The sequence below is a fragment of the Gavialis gangeticus genome, unplaced genomic scaffold, assembly GCF_001723915.1.
Source record: "Gavialis gangeticus isolate Ggan-Ray unplaced genomic scaffold, GavGan_comp1, whole genome shotgun sequence".
Taxonomy (NCBI): domain Eukaryota; kingdom Metazoa; phylum Chordata; order Crocodylia; family Gavialidae; genus Gavialis; species Gavialis gangeticus.
The window spans coordinates 179,398,154-179,414,448 of record NW_017728992.1 but is presented as its reverse complement, the minus strand read 5'-3'; positions in this window follow the sequence as shown (position 1 = coordinate 179,414,448).

Here is a 16,295-nt window from a genome sequence, read left to right as displayed (position 1 = left end):
CACACACACACACACACACAGAGAGGTGATTAGAACAAGCTGGTTTGCCTGAAACAGTCAAACTACTGTTTCCCTCTCTGCCTCCTCAGCCCCTGCTTGGCACAAGCATTCTTAATCAAAATGACCACTGTAAAGATTTATTCTTTCCCCTTCTCTGCTACAAATACTTCAAGAAAGGAAGTGGAAGAAGGATTAGTAATAAATGCAGTTAAATTGAAAGAGCTGATTGAATGGTTTAATTGAACTTAATTTCAGTTCTGTGGAAGGAAAGAAAGAAAGAATCTGAGCTGCTCCTTCTGAGCAGTGAAGGAGGGTCTGTGCAGAGCATTTTCTACTCCTTTGAGGTCTATGTGAGTTTTGCCATTGACTTCGTTGGAACTAAGATTTCACACTCCTTTAAGAGAGACGATTAAGGGGAGTATAAGCTTGCCTAGTAAGCTCAATGCCAGATTTGGCTTTACCCAATGTGAACCCCAATCTCTATTTAGTTGCCACCCTACAATATACCAGAAGTGTTGGGTTCTGGGACACTTATGAATGCAAACTCACTTCATGGCAATGTACCCCTGAATTCCCTTCCTCCATATCACACAGTTATATATGTGCCAATAGGCCCCAGCTGGAGAGTGAGGTCTCACTGTGCTTGGTACTACCCATATAACATATGTACAAGATGGTCCCCTGCCCCAAAGATCTTCCCTCTTTCCCTGCCTCCTACTTATCTGTAATGCCCCCCTTGTTGCAGTACTCAGAAGACAATCAATGTCAGGGATGTGCCAACATCCCTGGCTACATAATGGATTTTGCTTTAAAAATAAGCAAGATTTTAAAGCATAAAAAAAAGCGGGGGGGGGGGAGGACACAAGGTCAGCTCAGGCCTAGATGGTTCACTAGACTAGACCCATTTCTGAAGACAATGGCACATGTGATTTTAAAGTCATATTATATTTTTATAAACTACATATTTTCCCACAGTCTGCAGGAGATAGTCAGGAACAATAATTCTCCCTTCCACTCTGCATGAAACACCATGATTGGAAAAGCATAAAGAAAGCTCAGAAAGCAACAAATCTTTTGTATGATATTTTCCACACATTTCAGAAAAATGTCCATATGCCTAGCAGCATTATTTTCCCAGTGCTTGAAGATTACCAGAATTCTTATTTATCAGTTATATTTCTCTAGTACCTAGTACTGGAGAGTATATATGTCAGCCGTGGACTAGGATTCCATTGTGCTGTAGAAAAAGAGAAAAAAAGATAGCCCCTTTCCCAAAGAAGTTAGAAGTGAAGCAAGCTGGTTCTTGCAAATCTTTTCGAATCACTATTGCTCTCCTTTCAATGCTTTTGACTAACTGGCTTTGTTCTTTCAGAATGGGAGGTGTTGAAGGAAGGGAAGCAATGATAATATAGATTAAATCAATAAAACAGTATGTTACAACTGCAAAGAGAAATATTCAAACCAGGAAGGGCAATGTTTACTTTACTTATGGGGCAGGGGTAATTATTTCCGTAAGATATTGCCCTTATTCATTGGGCAGGTTTTATCAGTAGATGTCACCTGGATCTGGCAAAGATCATGTGCAACATCACCCTAGAGGTGATACCTACAGGGCCAGGTTGAAATATGTCATTGGAATATAGTAGAAAAAGTTGTACCACTGTTATCTGTTGTGGAGAGAAAGGAAGATTCCACATGCAGTAAATTCAGACACAAAATTTAAAAAAAAAGGTGTGCTTTAGAACTTGCCATTTGCAGCCTAATTTCTATGCCCTGAGCTCAGATTCACCTCTGAATCATGCAAATACATGATGTGCAGTGGTTTTTTGGATGTCATGCAAAATCCAAACTAGACATCTGCTCATTATTCCAAAATATATGTACTGTCAAGCTGACCAAGCATATTCCCAAGAGATGCAAGAGAAGAAATCATAGTAGGCCATGATAGCCCCAAGAGTAGGGAAATTTTCATTTAATGTAGCCATTTCTAGGAAAAAGACATTATAAAATACTATTATAACTATGTGCTGTGCTAGCTATATATATGCAGTTGTATGTGTGGTGTTTTATTATTACCAGAGGCACCAAGGGGTATTCATGTGTCATTATAGACAATGGTTTAGTGGCTGTCAATCGAGCATCCTTTCTACATGCTCTGCCAGTCCTACACACCAAAAATGTCCACTCACTAGTCTACTCACTATCATGGAGTAACATTTTCATACTCGTAGATTTGTGTGTGGAGGTGGGTCGGGGCGTGGGATGGCAAGGGATTTAAATCTATAATAAGTCTTTCAATTTGGTACTACTTTCAAATCTAAACAGATGTCTAGAATCAATATCAAAACATGTCCACTTCAAATTAGAGCTTCTGCTCATTTCTCATAAAAACTACTATCATTGCTGCAGTGCTTTTCTATGGTTTTCAAATCACCCTTTTCTTTCAAATGACAAACCCAAATATTTTCCAAGATGATGGATGTTTGGGATCAGGGTTGCCAAGTGCCAGTAAATGCATTGACTCTCAGTAAAAAAAACAGGCTAAAAATGGCTGTCAGTAAGGTCCATAAAAAAACTTTAGCCATCAGTAAAAACACTAAGTAGCTGTGGCTTGATTGAAACTGACAGACCACAGCAGTGCCACCTGATGGCCAAATGGAAGGGTAGCATCCTGCAGGGACCATACTGTCTGCCATGTGCTGTGGCTGCTGCTTCCTAGGTTGCCTGTAATACTGTTGGGTCACAGGTAGGCTTCTTCAGGGGTCTGTGCTGGCATGGGGAGAGCAGGTCTAGTGGGGTTGAGGCTGGAGGGTCAGGTAGGCTATGGTGCAGGGTCAAGTTAGGAGAATCAGGATGTGGGGTGACTAGGGGGCCTATGGAGTGTGGGAGGGTGGGGGAGAGCAGCATAATGTAAAACCTTTGCTGCAGTCAAGCATGGTTCCCAACCCAAGAACATTTTTTTAATGCAAACTTTTTACTGACAACAAAACATTTTTACTTTTTGAGTATGGTTGATGGTAAACTGCTAAATTTGAACCCAGCCCTTCTAACTGGGGCTTGGCAACAGCGCAGAGCAGGGCAGAGCAGGGCCTGGCAGAAGAATTACATTTACATTATGTAAAACATATATCAGTAAAAATATGCGTTGGTAAAAAACTTTGGCTGTCTGTAAAAAGCTTGCAGATTGGCAATAAAAACAAATGTTGGGTAGGCAATCCTGTTTGGAATATAAACCTGGATCTGATTCTCTGTATTTCATGCTGAGCTCTTCCCTCTGTAAAACTGAACTGAAATTTTGGATCCAAGCACACTACAATCTATTTAAAGTCTATCCTGGAAAGTTACGGATCAAGCCCATTTCTGCTTAAAAGCACTGGAAAGCTTACAACTTTTGTTAGTGAGATAGACAAGTTTCCATCATTTTGCTAAAGGGTTGCAGGCTTCAGATAGCTGCTAGCAAAATAAAGCAATAGATCATTCACTCCATTTAATCTAGACCTTTGTTTTCTGTTTATTGTTGTCAGTGCTGACGGTCATGCTTCTTAAAAGATAGGCTGCGAGACATGCCTGAAAGAAATCTCTTCAGAGCTTTTTCAAAGACTGGGGTATTCCTCTTTACACAGAATCCAAAACACATTAAGAGACAGACAGTAGCTGTCTGTGGAATTTCTGCTTCAGAGAAATTATTTAGACCATCTCAATAAATTCATCTCCTGGTTTCAGTAATAATGCATTTTGTTTCTGAGTCTAGATTAAAAATGTCACAAATCCAATCATAGCAGCTCTAATGACCCTAGTCAAGGACATTTCTCCAAATTTGCATCTGACGCAGACATGCGAGACATCACATTGGCTCTTGCAAATGAAAGTCCCTTATCATTATTATCCAAAATCTCTGTCAGTAAAAGAAGCATATCCTTGATCCCCTTTCAACTCCAATCAACCTTGCTCTAAAATAAAAAACTTTCATCTTGTCATAATGGGGGAAGGTACTGACAGCATAAATGTACAGTGGGAAATTCAGTGCATCTATTAACTGAAAATGCCAGTAAAGTCGGTCAATTTTACCAGACGTGAGACAACTTACAGATCACCTGCAAGTTTGGGGGCGGAGGTATTTTTTTCCTCATTCCACATCAGCAACTCGAGCAGTTTTGTACTGGATTGGTTCAAGCATGGTGATCAATGCAATTGTGTCATCCAGGTTTGATCATTGTAATTCTCTGTACTCACGAGAGGTACAGAATGGCTTCTGAATCCATATGTAGCTCCACTGACTTCAGCTGGCTTCTTCATGTATCTGTCATTAAAGGTTCAGAGTTTAAGGCAGGACAGCTTGATAGCAGAAAGGGGTTATAGTATTATGTGACACTGGAGATACAGGAGCCCAGTGCAAATGGCTGTCAGAAAGAAAGTCATCACCCTGACTTAGTATCAATTTAAAAATCAGTAAAAGAATGGCCATGTTTAATATTTTAAAATACTGAATTTTTAAACATTAACATTTTTCTTCTCATTTGTAAGCTGGTATTCAAAGAGGATAGAAACTTCTGACAGACTCACATCTGCTCCTGTGCTGCCAGGGTCATCGGTGGCATCACACTAGCAAAGCTGCCATCAACAGCAAGCAAGTAAAGACCTATTTTAATTAAAACTAGAGATGAATCTGAATCAGTTTGGCTCCGTAGCCGAGCATCTCAAATGTAGGTTTGCCTTTAAAATGGCACAGGTTGTTTGCAGCAAGTAACCCATTCTACCCTTCAGCTCAAGACTGAGAAACTGGTTTGTTTCTGAAACTTCAATCTGACACTGGGATGGTATGCTATTAGAAAAAGGGTGGCCATATACAGACCCTGTGGTTGTTAGTAGACATTAATTCCAGTGCCTTCACCATCAAACTTTCTTCTACAAAAGGACGCAAAGGAGTCCAGATGCTTACAAGTATCAGGCTCTTAAGCCTACTGGGGCCAGAAGTAAGCAAGAGATACAATGGGACACATTGATGATGCTAGAGACATGGGTTTGGCTGTCATCTCCAACACTTATTTTCTAGGCTGGTGGAGGTCGTGTTGCCTATGACACACACTGCCAGGCATGTTCAAAGCCATAAGGAGAATTTTTCTTAGATGGGTTATCAGTGAGAAAGTCCTGGAGTTTCTACATCTTCTCAGGTCACCCTTCTTAGGTATCATCACCAGGCTTAACTTACCCCACTCTTATCACACCATTTTTCTTTTGAGATATTATTGCATAGTAAAGGCAACTCCCTAATCAAATCATCATCTCCTGCTATGTTTGGCTCTGCTGCTATGCCATCCATGCCTGACTTTCCATTTTCCTTTGGCCTCCTGACTGCTTTCCCAGCAAGATGACCTTTTTGGCTGGATCCAGACATGCAGGCACATGTGGTTTATGGCACCATAAATGTCTTTGTGATGCCACAAGCCACACACCCAGCATATTAAAATGTGCCCTGAACTGCAAATTTGTACTGCAGGGACAAAATTTGCTACAGGGAAATCCCGGTAGTAAAAGATAAAAGCTGTGTAAACAAGCAGCGTGGCACATGCCACAGGATCATGCACTGGCAGACTTAGAGGCTTGGTCCTCCTGGGAGACACTGGCTGCTGGCCAGAGTGTCTCCCCTCCTCTAATTCAAACCCAGCTCCTCCAGCATGCTGGGAGCTGGGAGGAGTGGGGAAATGGCAGTTTCCCCAAAGTGAGGCATCTTGTCCCATACCAAAGCACATGTGCAGGGGTGTGAGTGGGGGCAAAAAGTAGCAACACAAATTTGTGCTGCTACTTTTTTTGCCACTGCAAGCATGCACCCCTGCACGTGGGGATACTCCCTTTGTAGCTATCCTACTCAGACAGGGTACAGTACCCAGTTCTGTGAGCACCTCATGGTCTTTCAATCCACTGGCAGCAGTATCCAACCCAAATCTTGAGGATATCCTTGTGTTCTTGTCAGTGATGGTGCGAGGCCTAAGCTGGTATTTGTCCTGACCCTGCATATTACTCTACATGCTCCTGTCTTTCAGGAACTATTCATTGCTGTAGCATTTTATTTGAGCCAGTTTACTTTAGCCATGTTGGCTGCCCTCTTAATTTACTGCGAAGCTCCTGGTATGTCTGCTTGTGTTCATTCAATAGTGTCTTTGGCTTCAGAATTATAATAAGGGCTAGATTTTCAGAAGTGTGCTGACTGATTGCTTCCCAGCATGAGCATGCTAAGCCTTTTTGACAGTCTGGCCACTTATTTTGGTGCCTAACTGGGATCATAACTTTTCTCCAAACCCAATTCTGGGATGACATCATTCCCATCTTTGGACAGAGCCGTACAGTCTAGGCTGCTGGCTGAAAGAAAAAGCACAGTTGAAAAATAAATTATAATGTCTTTTCTAAATACTCTTGCATCAGCTCTTGTTGCAAAAATATATCAGGACTTTTTTAACCCTGCTCTCCCTCCACTTTCAAGTGCTACTGCAATTGACTTTTGCTTGTTTTGCTTTTATGATGTCTGGAGTCGATTGGGGAATTAAGCCTATAATTGTATTGCTAACAAGTATTTCTTAGATACATTCATTTTCCCTTTGGGAAACGGACTGTTAGGAAGACTATACATACATTCTGGCAGCAAAAGAAGCAACTGTGACATGTGGCATATAAGTTATTACCTGGATTGTGTTTAAATTGTTTTCTTCTTCTAATAAGATATAGCAACTTTATTGCATTAGTCCTTTTATTACAACTCACAGAATACATTTTGTTCTTGTGCTCCTTAAATTCCTAAGTACATTTGGGCAGTGAAGATACATTTTACAATATATGTTGTGGACAAGCCTGTTAAAGGCACAAGGAGTTTTGAATTATTTCTCAGTGGTGCAAAACTAATTGGCTTTTCCCAGCTATTGCACAAATATTTATTTTCCATTTTATCATTCTTATAATTGCAATCTGAATTAAGAAAGGACACAGCAACCTGGTCCAATGTACACAGGTAGCATCATATTTCAAGGCTTCCCAGCAACAAGAGCTCCCCAAGCCTTTCACGCTGCTGTTACTGTTTAAACAGTACCAATTCTTGCTTGCCTGTACTATGCATGTTCTCCATTTGCCAAAATGCTTTTCCATTCACTCAAAACTTCTTGTAAACTTTCCTTTTCAGTAGCACTTAACACCAAAGGCCCCAAAGTGCTCTCAGTCATCCCCAATGTAAATTGAGGAATCTCTCCCCTGAGGCAAATGGAGTGCACAGGGCAGCAATAGAGCAGCATTTAGCCCTTATCACATATTCTGCACTTGGCTGCTCAGCCAAGCATCTATAGGGAAAATTCATGATCCAGTTCAAAAAGAGCCATCCAAAGTTGCCTGAGGGGGTGTTAGAGCAGTAGAACTAGAATATTAGTATCTCAAACCAATCCTACTCCAGGACAATGTTAGACACTGTTCGAATTCCTTTATTTCTGTTGTACCTTATCTAACCTCTGATCATTTCCATAAAAACATCTATATAGAGAAACACTTGAAGCCAGAAGGATGATGAGGCAGTGGACCTATGGAAATAATAGCCACGGTGATCATAATTAAAGACTATATTGCAATGCAAGTGACTCAAGTGTGAAGAAGCAACACATTTTTTCATTTCCTGACTTTTGAGTGCTTCCTCACTTGCCCTTTTATCATATCTCTGTTTTATGTTTAATTTTTAATGGAAAATGCATTTCTTTTTGTGCAATTGCATGTGAGACTGCACAAAACACTTCCCTATATTGGATGCAGTGGTCTGAAGCTTATCGACTTCCCATTGACTCTAAGACTTTGGATGAGTCTCCTGCTCCAAGGGAGGCACACTGTATGCAGTGAATAAGACTGGCACATGCACTCTCAGAGATTGTCCGTGTACCCTATCACATATACCTCACTCATTTTACTAGTTCTATTCCCCACCCCAATTCTGAGAGAAGGCAGAGGAGGGCCGCTTTATCCTTAGTATTTTGAAAGTCCCTTTAGACCTATGGGAAGGCTGCATCTAAACTGAAGTGCAGTTAGGATTTTGCTCTAACTGCCGTCAGGTTTTACAAAGACCCTTCACTCCTGAGTCAATGAGGTCAATAGCTATGGACCAGCTACCAGACTACATTGCCTGCTTTTACTTTTCTAACCTTACCTCTGAAAAATTTCACAGCCACATTAGGAAGCTTTGTTCAAAGAAGGAAAGGTGATTTCTGAAGCAGTTGGGAGAGGTTTGAATATCAAGAGCAGGATTTGCAATTTGATCCAAGCCTTGGTGGGTAACTAGTGCAGTGACTACAGTATCTAAGTGATACTCTGTACCGGATGAGATTTTAGTAGTTCAGAATTCATTCCCAAGTACAGCATGTTACATTTAAAGCTTGGAGGTCACCAACACAATATTACCAATTGCAAGCATTGTAGAAAAATAAGATTTTATAAATTCTCATGCTTTTGAACCAAACAAGACATTTGGTTTTAATTGTTTGCTTTTCACTTCCTAAGTTTTTAGAATGCACTCAAATCACATTTCTCAGCTTTTCTCTGGACTCATGAATGCTAGGAACTTGTTTTTTAAATGAAAGCTGGAGCTTTGAGAAAGACACCATAGAGAACAAAGTGTGACAGCAATATGAATGGCTGCATTAATGCATTACGGTCAGCAGCTCATAAGATGGGATTCAGTCACCTAGCCAGACAAGGATGAGGTCTGCTGTTGCAGCTAACTAGACATTTAATATCAAAGAGCAGTCTAAGAGGACAATCGTACAGTATGAGTAACACGTGCCTAGTTCACCTGTCTTTCCTGCAGGTGGTGTGGCTACTTTCAGAGACGCCTTTGGTGTCTAAACAGATTTCTTCTATGGCTGCATAAAAGAAATTGTACACTGTCAACTGAAGCTCAAAGATTCTGAAAACAGTTAAATGGCTTCCAGTTTAGCAAAGCAACATACACAATGTAAGTTTTAATTTTACTGGCATCTTTCAGATCCTTATACCTCAGAGCTGCCTACTGTATGCTGTTTCTTGTCTGAAGTCTCTGGATGTCCTTTATATGGTGCATATACAGCATCTGGAAATTAAATGAAGAGTTAAATAATGGCTCTCTTGTGTGTGGGGCATAGTAAAAATAATGCAGTGAGTTTTTATAACTTTTTAATATAATAATACTAAAGAGACTGAATACTGGTTTTATGATATAAGATTTTCAGATTGCTCCCAAGTCAGCAACAAGCTATTCATAATCCTTTATTATAGCGTTGTTGTGATGACTGTAATCAAGTCCCTGGGCTATCCGATGAGACTGTGAATAGTGTGATGCTGGTAAATACTGATAAGTTTCTATTTAATATGACATTTAAAGAGTCTATCTCTTGTTCTTTATCATATTAGAAGTGTGTTGACAAATTTGGTTCCGGGTTCCTGTTTTTAATGTATTAAATGTTCTGTAGGTATCTTTATGGTATTGTTATTTAAGTTAATTTAGTAAAATGCAAGTTGATGTCTCCATTATAAAAATCTTCCCCTTACCAATAAAAGATATCACATTTACCCAAAAAGCCTCATTTTCCCAACCAAGAAATGTTCAAGCCTAGACTTTAAGAGAAATCATTTCAATCTGAAATCTGGCAAAGGGCTCTTTACAGAGTAAGACATTTGTTGTTACAAAAGTTGGTAATAACTTCCCATTGTCTATATGTACTATATAAATTTGATTTGAGCACTCACCTGAATCCTTGGCTTTCTAGCGATGTATGAATTTCACTAAATCCAGACAAGAAATTTTCATCCCTCTTTGGGTGCATCTCTACTAGTGGGAATGTGCATTTCTCTGGGAACAAACAGCAGTGACACAATGTGTGCCACTGCTACTTGTCCCTGGGGAAAGCCCATGCATGTGCGCTCTGGCATGCAGCACATTGCCCTGGGTAGGGTAGGGTAGGGGAGGCTGGGTCTAGCACCTGGGCTGGCCCTAGCAGCCTTACCTGGGGTTCTAGGGGCCTCCAGGGCCTGCAGCTGTGGTGATCCTGCAACAGGGAGCCTAGCTGGTAGCCAGAGTGTGGCTCTGGCTAGCCAGGCTCTGGTTTCAGGAGGTGCATGTGGCTGCCACATGTGCCACCCTGCTTTTTTGGGTGCTGTTTTTTTTTTACACTGGGATCTCTTGGTATCAAACCCCCTTCTGCACTTCAAATTAGCAGTGTGGGGACTGCCTGCTTGTGCAGCATGTGCCATGTGTGGGACTGCAGATGGCTCTGTATCACCATATACCACGTGTTCCTGCTGACAATAGTGAACACTGGGCTCAATAAACACAATATACATGCATGAGAAGAACCAGGCAAACCTTATTGTGGAACAGTAGGCAACCTCTGAACACTGTTTGGCTGGCTTTAACCACCTGACAACTTAGCTGAGGGACCAGCTCCAATTTTCAACTTCCTCAGTCTCCTAATTTAAAAAGCATCTTTAAGTTACAAATTTTATCACTATTCTGACCTGCCTCAACTGCCACCACAATCTGTAGGCCCCAGATGCAGAAACAGGCCTTGCCTGTGGATGTCCACACACACAAGCGTACATACACTCACATTCCAACTTGGACTGAATTTGTATAGCATACAAGTTTAAAAATGTAAAAATACCCAGTTAGAGAGGCCACTGATGCATCCCCATAACACTGGACAGCCCCTTGGTGAGGGGTGGCCCCCCACCCTTGGCCAATGAGCTGTAAGGGGTGGGTCTGCTGCCTCCTAAGCCAGCAGCAGGTGGGGCCACCAAACCCCTTGTCCAATCCACAGCAAGGGGCAGGGCCACCACCTCTCTCCCTCCCCCCGGCTGTCTTGGAACCCATCTCCTCATTGCTATGCACCACCCTACCTCTAAGCACAGCCAAAAGCATTACGAGGAGAAATGATTGACATGTATTTCCACCAATCAGCTGAAACACAGGTCTTGTTACTGTTGTTTCTCATTCAGGAATGACAAAAGGTTTAAAAACAGGATGGTGCAGTATAAAGCAGGACCAATGGCAACCCTATATCCAGTTCATTAGTTCTTAAAAGGGAACCATTGTCTGCTAGTTTGAGAAAAGTCAGCTGTCTCACATGGGGCTAGATTTCAGGTATATGCAGTTCCAGTTTATCTCCAGATTCACTCCCCAGTTAGTTTTCTGTTTAACCCCCTGCCTCTTCTTTTTAGTGAGGCCTGTTGATGGAGTATCACCCCTTGGATAACTGCCTTTACACCTCTAAAAATGAGGCCAGAGTTCATGTAGATGGAAAGTACAAGTTTAGGTACCTTCCTGGGAGGAAAAAAAACTTTGGAAACTCTCTAAAAATTAACCCCCATTTCCTATCCCAGATTCAAGGTTGAGGCATGCAGGCTACCTGTGAGAACGTTTATCTTCAGAGAGCCAAGTTCTGATTGAAATAAAGTAAAGTACCCAAGGAGTAGACCTCATCTTTTTCATTTGCACCTATGCATGAGAAGGTGGGAGAAATTTGAATATGTACCTGCAAATGCCAGATACAGAAGGATTTTCACATATGCTCTCAGACAGATCCCAATCACTCCTGTGAGGTGTTTTTGCAGGGTGGATTATCTGATGCAAAAGCATCGTACCTAATATGGTTTGAAAAATTCCAAATATTTCTTGAGGGAGACTTAAAAACAATCCTGTGAAATTTTCCAGTTTTTTTGGTCAAGAATATCAAACAAAAAAACCCATTTTTATTTTACAAAAAAGCTTTGAGTTTCCATTTTCTTGGAAAAAATAGAATCTTTTGATGAGAAGGAAAATTTTCTGTGCAAAAATATGGTTTTGCCTTAGTACTATTTTCCGTTGAAAAAAATTGTTAAAAAAATTAACCCTAGTTACTACTAGCTCTAGTCACATCATCCACCCACCAAACTATGATGATTTTTGGTGTAGCCGCTCTTGATCAGCACCCAGTAGCACACAGTAGTTTAAGACAGGAATTGAAACAACAGTAGATTCAGACAGCAACACAGTTCTGGAAGGGAAGGTGTCTTACTTCATAGAAGATAGATCACGGCTGTGGTGTAACTTCCACTTCAATGTCTTAGTCTTTATTGCTCCATGCCTCACATATGTATTTGGATTTGTAATAGTGTAAATAAGGCTAAGAAGTTTAGAGTGTCATCCAGTGATAGTATATTAGTTCTATTAGCAAATAAGGCGGCTATAAGAAAGGGCCGCGTATAGTGCATTCGGAGGAAAAAGGTCTGCAATTAAAATAGTTGTTGTGCTTGAATATAGCATTTATACAGGAACATGTATAAGATATCATTTTCCTAATACCCAACCTGCAGTAGTTTTACATTGCTATAAACTTTCACGTGCAGTGAAAGATGATTTATCTGATCTATATAATACAGTTCGAATGTGCTGTGATAAAAATGAGCTATTGATCTCAGAAGATTCTAATTTAGATTAGTTCACTTAAAAGAGTAATAAACCAAAACTCTGAGCAGCTTACATTTTGAATGACTTGTCCAAGAATTAAAAAAAAACTCAGCAGTCTGAGCAAGCAATAACTTTCACACTAGCAATAGCTGGAGTCCCACATTTTTGCTAAGCCAAGCTTTTCTGCATAGTTCAGACAAGTGTTTGCAGAACAGCTATTTGTATTTATTTGAATTACAAAAGAACAAGATGCCCCTGTTAGCTCATCATCTTAGGAAGCACAGAAAACATAGTATAAAATGGTGTCTATTATTTTACAATCTAACTTTAATTGTGGATTACAAGCAAAGTTAAAGACTTGTACGCAAAATGAAAAATCAACAGCATGCAATAATTGCCATTCCCAAACTGAAGGGTTCCAAATCCAGCCACTGGCACAACCTAAATATGGCTAAGCATTGGTGACATTGTGTTGGCCTAAAACAGAAAAGAACAAGTCTGCTATAAGACAGGGCGGCATGTACCACTGTGATTAATACAGACTGCCCCCCTTTAACAGTCCATGGTTGAGTGCAGTAGAAATGACAGCAGAATTGGTTTATGAAGAGATAAAGGATAGGATCTGGAGCGACCCAAAGGAAAATCATGCAACTCTGAGGGTCATAGATAATTCTGTGGATCCCTAGTGTGGATGAAGCTATAGCGGTATACAATGCAATAAGCTATTCCCAGAGATGCTCAACCTTGTGGCTCCACAGGCCAGGTGAGTGGCACAAAGTTAGTCAGCAGGCTAAATCCCTTATGGATTTGGGCTCTGTGCACCCAGACTGGGTTCCATGCCCCCTGATCAGGCCCCATACCACTCTGGCCTAGCCCTGCATGACCAAATCAGCCCCTGTACCTCCTCAGCCCAGATCCATGTGCCTGGATATGGATATTTGCTGCCACACTCCCTCATTGCCAAATTTTTGGATCCATGGAGTTCCATGGGCCAAGTGAAATGGCCCTATGGGCTAAGGCTTGATCACTCCTAGCTTATTTCTATTATTTATCAGAGCCAAAATTTTCAGAAATGACTAGTGACTTTTTAGTGCCTAATCTAAAATGCCTGATTTTTTTTAACATAAATAGAATGAATTTGATAAAGGCAGGTTTAAAGTACTATGCTTAGGAAGAAACAAACTAGTGCACAAAACAAAATGGGAAGAAATGGCTAGGCTGCAGTACTGCAGAGGAGAATTTGGGTTCGCAAAGGACCTCAAGCTAGATATGTGTCAAGAGTGTAATACTGATACAAAAAATGCTAATAGCATACTGAACTGTATTATCAGAAGTGTCATGTGCAAGTCACGGGAAGTGATTCTTCCTCTTTATTCCACTATTCATCTTTAGTCCACTCTATTGCCTCTCTCAGCAGTAGCCCCATCCCCAATCCCTTTCCTTTCTATTTAAAACACTTTCTTCATGAAGTCCATTCATAACATTTAATGAAGTAGACTGTTGCCTACTAAAGCTTCTGCCTCTGAAGCAGTTAGTCTCTCAGGGCGCCTATAGACATGCAGCGAGGCTGCTCCAAAGTGCTGTAATTACAGTTTAATTAGAGCAGTTCTTGGCATTGATGAGGCCTTAACTGGAGTACTGTATCCAGTATTGGGCACTGCACTTCAAGAGCGGTGGGCAATTAGAAAGAATCCAGCAAAGAACAAAAATTATTAGAGGTCTGTGAAGCATATGAAGAAAAGTTGGAATAACTGGAAAATAGATGGAGTGGGGATTCAATAGCAGTCTTCAAATACAAAACGATTTTTAGAGAAAGGATGAAAATTAGTTGTTTTCTATATCCACAGAAAACTGGGTAGGAAAAGCAGCAATGACCTTACACTGCAACACAGGACATTTGTACCAGATAGTAGGAAGAACTGTCTGAGAGTAGTTGAGCACTGGACCAGGTAACTGAGAGGGGTGGGATCTTCATGATTGGAAACTCTGAAATACAGGTTATACCACTATTTATTCAATGACTTAGATGAGGAATGCAACTGCCTTGAGCAAAGGTCTGAACTACATGACCTCCTGGGGTCCCTGTCAGCCTTGGCATTCTAAATGACTCAAGCATTTAATTGAATATATGAAGATACTATCAGGAGGCTATATAACTGGCTGAAAAATTATATACAGAGAAGAGATATCATCAAAAGGTCACTATCAAATTGGGTGTGTCTACATGTGCCCCTGACTGTGCATTTGGTACTGCACTGTCATTTAGTACTTGCTAAAGCTGTGTTCTGTGCAGTCCTAGTATTAGTACTGTGCAGTCCTGCCAGTGCATGGTGATTTTTAGACATTACATTGCCATAGTGATGAGCTACATTGACATAGCTCATTACTATGGTGACATAGCCTCGGCATCGCGGTTTGTGCCTGTCGTTGCTACATTGCTGTAGTGGCTCATGTAGACACACCCAGGATGTGGGAAGGGTATATCAAATGGGGTGTCACACGGGTCTGTGCTTCATCCAGTACCATTCAATATTTTCATTACTGACTTGGATGATGGAATACAAAGTAACCTTTTAGAGTCTGCAGATCACAGCAAGCTGAAAGAAGCTGCATACATGCTGGCATCCAACATTTTCTGGATGATAGGAGAAATAGCCTGGAATCAGAAGCATGAAATTCAATAGAGACAAGTGTAAAGAAACTGAAGGGAAAGGAGAACAGATACACAGTCGGGATAACAGAGCAGGGAGAAGAACTGTGGAAAAAGATTCAGGGGTTATAGCAGATCATATTCTGAATAGAAGTCTACCACTTGATGCTGTTACAAAAAGAAGCAAATCTTATTCTGGGCATCAAGATGTGTGTCACATGCTGGACAACTAAGGAGATAATTATTCCTCTCTACTCAGCACTGATGAGGCCTAGCCTGGAATATAGTATCCAGTCTGGGCACCACACTAAAATAGATGTAGACAAATTGGAAAAAGTCCAGGGGAGAGTAACAAGAATTCTAAGTCTTAGAAACACAGCGTATCAGGAAAGATTGAAATAAAAGGCTTTGTTTAGTCTAGGAAAAGAGAATAGTGAAGGCTGATGTATTACAAACGTTTTTATATAGAGCATGGTGATCAGCTGTTCTCTTTGTCTACCTAGCATGGGGCAAGAAACAATTAGCTTAATTTGCAGCAAGGGAGATTTAGATTGGATGGCAGGAAAACTTTCCAAGTATAAGAACCATTAAGCACTGGAACCGGCTGCCTACAGAGATTGTGGAATATCCAGCACTGGAAGCTTTGAAGAACATGCGTCAGGCATGGTCTAGGTATAGTTGATCCTGCCTCAGAATAGAGAGCTGGACTTGATGGTGGCTTGAGTTTCCTTCTTTCCAGTTCTGTGTTTCTATGATTCTGTGACATTTATTAGTCTTGCTAAAAAGGCCCTTTGTAGCTTGCTTTGCTCTGCACTGACCTCCCTCAGAGATACCATCAACCAAAGGCTGCACAGAACCTGACAATATTTCAGGAGAGAGAAAATGAGGTTATGAGACCTTTAAGGAAAGCTGTTCATAAGTAAAGTAGCCGCCACAGAGCATCTCCAGGGAAGTCGTATCAAGATCAATTATTAAAATGGCAAAAATAAATGATCAGTCTAACATGTAAGTAAAATGGTAGCTGCCAAGTCCATAGTTCCACAGATTATTCCATATCAAGGAAAGTTACCAGCTTTCATAACACAAAGAAAAATGAGTGTGAAACCTCAAGGAATAACATTTTCAAAAACACTTAAGCGACTGAGGGTACATTTTACTACAATGGAGAATCTACACATGCCTATTAAAGCACTCAAACAAACT